This window comes from Alnus glutinosa, chromosome 13 (genome assembly GCF_958979055.1).
Source record: "Alnus glutinosa chromosome 13, dhAlnGlut1.1, whole genome shotgun sequence".
Lineage (NCBI taxonomy): Eukaryota > Viridiplantae > Streptophyta > Magnoliopsida > Fagales > Betulaceae > Alnus > Alnus glutinosa.
The window spans coordinates 18,467,797-18,474,686 of NC_084898.1; positions in this window are offsets into that span (position 1 = coordinate 18,467,797).

Below are 6,890 nucleotides of genomic sequence, written 5' to 3' on the forward strand. Positions count from 1 at the left end.
AAATGTATTTGAATGCGCATATTATATAAACAATACTTACATCCACAATTGAAGGAACTCATTAGAGTTTAACACAATAAAACGGTGAATCTGGGTCATTGTCAAACGGTTCAAGCTTACTCGCGTTCTTGCCCCCTTTGAACCATCAGGGTTTCTTTGAGGTTTGTTGTGGAAGGTTGGTGCGTTATTTAGATACCTTGAATAGAAAGTCACCAGCTCAGTCGCTATGTAACCCTCCGCAATGCACCCCTCATGGGCCACTTTATTGCGCACATTAGACTTGAACCCTTCAAGGCTCCTAGTGTACACACATGCAATCAACTTAGTAAGATATTGTCAAACCAATTTCGAAATAATTAATATATATATACACCCTAATATTACACGGCTTACGAAGAGGGAGTTTTCAGTCTTTGTAGTTTTTAACATTGTTGCCCCAAGTATTTCTAATTTTCAATTTCTATCTCTCACTCTCTCAGACTTGCCGCGGCCGCCACTCCTAGCTCCTTCACTCTTGAGTCTTCTCCTTCACCAATCGCCACTCACAGACTCGCTGCCTACCAGGTAACCACTAACCATCGTTCTTGCCCCAGTCAAGACCGATACCCGTATCCTGATTTTCCTTACTCTTCTTGTGAGAAGCCTTCTTTGGAGAACACCATAAGCAACTGGCTTTCTTTGGCGGAGAAGGCGAATCCATCAATGAACCCAAGGGTGAAGAAAACGACCTTGATTTCGATTTTAATTTTGAGTGCCTTTTCTTATCTGGGTAGGCACACCCAGAAGGTGATTTTGGCTCGAAACCTGTTTTCTCATCTGGGTCCTATTTGTAATGTGAGAAAATTGCAGCATCTTCCTCATTATGATTACCAGACTGTGTGTCAGCTTTATCAGAGTTGTTGTTGAAGTCGGTGTTTGAAGGAGATCCTCGGATTAGGTACCCATTTTACGATGGATTTTTCGGTTATGTAGAATCATAGACTATCAAAAAATTGGGTTGTTGTTGTTTGATTTCTGTTGAATTAAGGATTATTATTGTTGTATAGACGTAATTCTGATGTTTGCAATAGTGCTATAGCAGGTTTTACCCGGGTTGTAGGTGGTCCAATACTAAAAATAAGCCCAAAAAGTAATTTTTTTTTTTTTTTAAAAAAATACCACCTGGCCCAGATAACTGGTTTTACCTGGGTCCCCGAGTAAAAATCAGTTAACCAGGTGATAATAGCTTAAAAGTGCTTATTTTTTATATTAAAATAAATATTATCATACTTTATTATAATTTAATTCTTGCATTTTATATTTAATTGTGAAATATTGGTCAAATATTAATATTAAGATTAAATGATATATTAATGTAAGAAATTATGTTATGTAGGAATTACAAAAGAAATCAAAGAGTAAAAGCCAAGAGCTGGGTCAAAAGAAGAAGTATATCCTATGCTCAAGATAGAGTCCAACGTGTAACACAAGAAGATGTGAAACCAAACTGCTAGACCCGTAAATTAGAGAAACATTCTAATACTACTACATGACAAAACTAAGAAGAAAAATGTGTCTTTGGCTCTTATAAAAAGAAGAAGCAGTGTTTTGTTTCAAGTGTAAAAGAGAGACGTGAAATAAATAGAAGACTGAGATTCTTATAGTTGTACGAATTCCAAAAGAATAATGACTCTTATCTCTATAACAGAACTAACACGGCAATAAACAAGGGATCCAAAAATTGCATAAAAAGAGAAGAATACGTTCAGCTCCAGATCGAAGAAGACAGCGGCGACGGTTCAAGATTTGTTTTTATTTTCTTCTTAGTTATTTTATTTTGCTAGCGTGATGTTTAGGATTTTAACAATGAAATTTGTCTACGTAATCATATGTAGCTAAATCTCAAGCTGAGGCTAGAGGTGAAACTTTTAATAAGATTGTAGTATTTATTTTCCAACTCTTTTATGGTTTTTAATGTATGATCTTTTTAATTGATTGCATGATTTATTCTAAGAAAAATATTTTTGTCTTGCAAAAGTCCTTGATTCATTATTAACTAGGAGTACATTGAATACTTTGAATTACCTGCGAATCAAATAACCAATTTTACGTAGTAAAATCATTCAATTTTAAGATTAATCAATCTTTGAAATTGAAACTGATATCTCTTAAACATCATGCTAGCAATAAGTTTTTATATTTGTATGGAATATATATATATATATATATATATATATAAGTATATACGATTTGTCGTATCTGATAGCGGTATCGACCCTTTTTGAATTACAGATTCTGAATATTTAGTGTTTTTCTATACCTCGCATGTACTAACACTCTAGCATATCAGTGAAGAATGCGAAGGACGTTGAGTATCTTCGTTCGTGGAAAAAGCTATTGGATAAAATTAAGAAAGTGGATCGGGCCATTGGGTGTGTGGTCGAAGGGATGAAAGGTTTGGACTGGGCCAGAAGCCCAAATTTGTTGCTAACCGTAAGAAAGGTTTACGGGTTCGGGCTGGATCTGGTCAGTTCGTTTTTAAACCCAATGCCAAGAGGGGCAATTGTGTGGGTTCAAGTAAGGGCCTTGGGCCAGTTGCGGGCTTTGCGGACACGGGTCTTGGGCCTTCAACGGGTTCTGATTTGGGTCGTAGTTACCCGAATCCTTTCGTCTCTCCAAAGGCAGTGGCGTCGGCAGTCAAGGATGGTGTCTTTTGGTATGAGGGGTATGATCCAACTAGGTCAAAGATGCCAGACGTCGCTGATGGTTATGTCCAGGCATCTCCTAGGTCGTGTTCGCCAGTAGGTATGGTTACGATGTATTCGTCGGCAGAAATCTCTCAGAATACACCTAAGCCCATGAACTTCTATAATTGCAAGCACAAGGCTAAGAGGGCTTCGAAGTTGGATATGGGTCTTCTTGCGGGAGAGGCTTTCAGTGTCCCGCCTGGTGTTTTGCCTTTGGTAGGCGGTCAGTGCACGGTTCCTGGTGGGTTTTCAGGTCTTTTTTCAGTGTTTGAGCCAAATGGCTTGCCCGTGGTCATGCCGGCGGATGTCTTGGTTTCGATCCCGACGATTTCGTCCGATGAGGTCCGGCATGTTGGGTCTTCTCCAGCAAGCCTAGATGACGTCGATGTGTTCCCTCCAAGCCTGGAAGTCCCGCCGGTTGTGGTCTAGAGTCCGTCGTCTGTTACCATCGTAGCCCAGTCTAATGTTCGGCTTGAGGGGTCTTCTCCGGCGAGGGGTTTTCTCAGTCCAAGTTGTCCTCTGTTGCGGTTCGTGGTTGTTCTCCTAAGTCGGCCCATCCCCAGCCCTCGCAGGTAGCGCAAGGCTTGGCTTGTTCCCAGGTTTTGCTGTTTCGTCAGTCCCTTACGGCAGCTTTCTCCGTGATAGATAAAGGAGGTGACAAAAGTCTAATAGGATTGGCTCATGCCCAGAAATTGCTAGTTAATTTTGTTTGGATGGCATTGATTGTGAGGGATGAGGAGGAAGGGGATTTTCCCTCCCCTCAAGGTTTTTTTCCCCTGCCACTCCCTTGGATTGGGCTCTGTTTTGTGTTCAAGACATTTGTCCTGTGGTTGGGATCTCATGTGAGGGGCATGAGGATCAAACTGTAGCTCTCTTAACAGTCATTGAAGAGGGTCATCTTCGGGAGGAAAAGGGTGCTTGCTCTTAAGTCAAGAGGTGAAAGGGAGTTTTAGGTGTCGAGTAATGCTACATATCATCTCTTTGTCTTTTCTTTGTCCCCTCAAAATTGATGTGGCTCTTAAAATTAACATTGGATCAAAATCCAATAATAATCTATCATAAATTCAATGGTGATTTTAAGAGCCACATCAATTTTAGAGGGACAAAAAGATGACAAAGGGATGATATGTAGCATTACTCTTAGGCGTTTTGTAGGTTTCGGGTTTTAAGTGTTTTGTAGGGTTTCTTGTTTGGGTTTTGTATGGTGCCATTTTAGTTAGGTGTTTCCTATAGACAGTATAATGCCTTTATACTTAGGAGCGCTTTATGCTTTTTGGAAAATTATCCTTTACTTGTAAAGGAAACTCGTTAGCACCCTTTTTATTCAATAAGATTACTTACATGGTAAATAGATCATTTAATGTTCAAGGTCCCATCCTATTTTTAATGCACGTCAAGTTCAAGGTGCTTTGATGCGTTGGCACTTGCCCAGGAGTATCCATGACAAACTACATAAGTTTTCTAACTTAAAAATATCATTCTAAAATTATGGGCACGTCTATGAAATTGTAGTGTCCAAGAGGTATCAGTTTTTGCTATAGATATTTTATCAATATGGCTCCCTTTGTAAGTATCAGAACTAAAGTGGTACAGTGCTCCATGATCAATAAGTTAATATGCTCATTCACATACATACCACAAGTTGGAAATTCGTATAATGTTATTGTTGTATTGCTCAAGGAGGACAAACCTCTTCCCCAAAAGACCAGGGTTCGTGGTCAATGGTGTCAATTTCAGAATGTCCACGGCAAAAAGGAAACATAGCACCTATGCCCATCCACCTTCCAAAAAGCTTTGCCGTTGCATTTCCACCAAACCCACCAATATCAGGTCCTGAAAGTGGCTGACCACCAAGTCCCTGAACAATAAGTAAAACCCAAATTAGAGCAGACTTACACCGAAAACTGAGCATGAACACATATCTCTAAAGTTACTAATCTGGAAAAGAAAAACATTTCACTACCCCAAAACCAAACAGAGTCGAGGAAGAATTAAGAAAAAATATCTAAAAGAAAGTTAGGATAAGTGAAGGAAGATATACAGGAAAGTAGAAAACAGAAGAAAACAGAAATAGCACAACTCTCACTTTTTTTCTTCAAATGAAAAAGAAAACAACGCCTAGTACAACACAGAAAAGCGGGGCAATGTTTGCATAAGTTTGAACAAGAATGTCAAGAGAAACAAACATCACTACAAATGTCATTGCTTCCATGTTTCGATGTGGGACAAACATAAACACAGCTGTCAGTATTCAAAAAAGGAACTGTTTCACAGGCAGTCAATGGCACTATCATCGTACCCACGCAAAGTTGAGTTACAATCTACCCTAGGTAATAATTACATTCACCTCCTTCTAATTACCAAACACACGGCCTGAATTTGGCCACTATTATACTCTTTCGGAGAAAAATTCTATTGTAAGATACCATAGAGTAATTTTTATTGGCTGCTATGTCTAATCCAAGTTGCATGGGTCCTACTTTGTTAAGGTAATCTTTTAGAGCTTCGTCCATTTTACTTTCCACTAAAAAGACTCGATCTAATTATGGAACAGTAGATATAAAGCAATCTCTTGATATTTTCAACCATGAAGCATTCCCTGATACAGGCAGCGAGAAACTCTGGACTGATTCCATTAATGGCTTTCCACCGTTTAAGGCTATGTGGGAGCTTATTAGAGCAAGGGGAAGGCATGTGGCTTGGTCTAGTTTTGTCTGGTTTCACATGGCAATCCATAGACAGTAGACATGCTATGATTCTATGGTTGGCTATCAGGAGAGGCTTATTTAGGATCAACTTTTGAGTCACGGCATCATCTCTAGTAATTGTTGCTCTTTGTGCCACATACACATGGAGTCACAGCCCCATGTATTTGTAGGGGCTGGAAGGACTATCCAATGGATATGCCATACTCAGAAAGGGAAGACTCTAAAATCCTCTGAATTTTTCTTCTTTTGTTGTTTTAGTCAGTTTTATTTTGAAGGAAAGAAATGCTTACATCATTAGATCAGATCGAATAAATGCCAGTTCTGTTCCACAGGAAATAACTCATTGTGTTAGAAACAAGCTGTGTACCATAAAAAGGGTGTCTACCAATCAGTAGAAGGTTTGGCCACAAAGAACCTGGAAGATTCTTGATTCTGTTTTTTTTGTTGTTGACAGTGGGATTTGTTCATTTTGTTAGTTGTAGATGTTGTTCAATGAGCAGCCCTTTTAGTATTTGGTTTAGTTGTTTTGCTATTTGAGCTTGTTTTGCAGTCTGGAATATGCCCCTGGGCTTTCAATTTTAGCTTTTCTTTAACACATTTTCCAGCCAAAAAAAAAAAACAACAACAACAACATAAAACAAAAACACTAAGATGGTTCCTTTAAAGCTGATTGGAAGGGCTGTTTGATGGCTTAAGGTCATGGAAAGTTTTGGGTTTAAAGGGTCTCAAGGCATATAAGAGAAGAGGAAGGGTTTGAGGGTGTAGTAAAAGAGGTATGCTGTAACGCCCCCAAACCGCTAAGGGTTAGGTTCGTCCATTTTTATACACCAAACTGTAAAGATTCTTAAGGTCTGCCAACAACCTAACTAATATGCTGAATTACATAAATTAATTAAAGAGAATAATAATAATTTTAAAATTCAGAGCTTTAATAAATGCGGAAACGTTTATTTCGAAAAGAGTAATACTGTTTGATACCATAAATGAAAATGCAAAGGAAAATTGGATTTATTGTGCGAGTGCACTTATTAAGGTAACATAAAAATAATATCCTACTGCTAGCCTAGATCCCATCCCGGCCGCCTAGGTCTCTCTGTTCATAACCTGAAAACAAAACAAAAATAAGGGGTGAGCGAGAAATGCTCAGTAAGACAACCCTCAACCATAAAACAGTTGAGTTAACTTCATTTTCTTTAAAACAATTATTAAAATACACTTGAAATCTAAATTTCTAGAACACAAATCAAAATTCGACATTTTACTTAACACATAAAATACCTGTTAACAATTAAGACTTCTCATATATAGGGCCCATGTACACTATTACGCCTTGTGTACTAGGGTTGCGCAGTCTACTGCGACCTCAGGCAGGTAAACTGTGGCCACAGGCCTGCCCCGTCAGCTAATTAATTGAAGTGCACTTAGCATGACATAGGGATGGATTACCGCCTTCTCT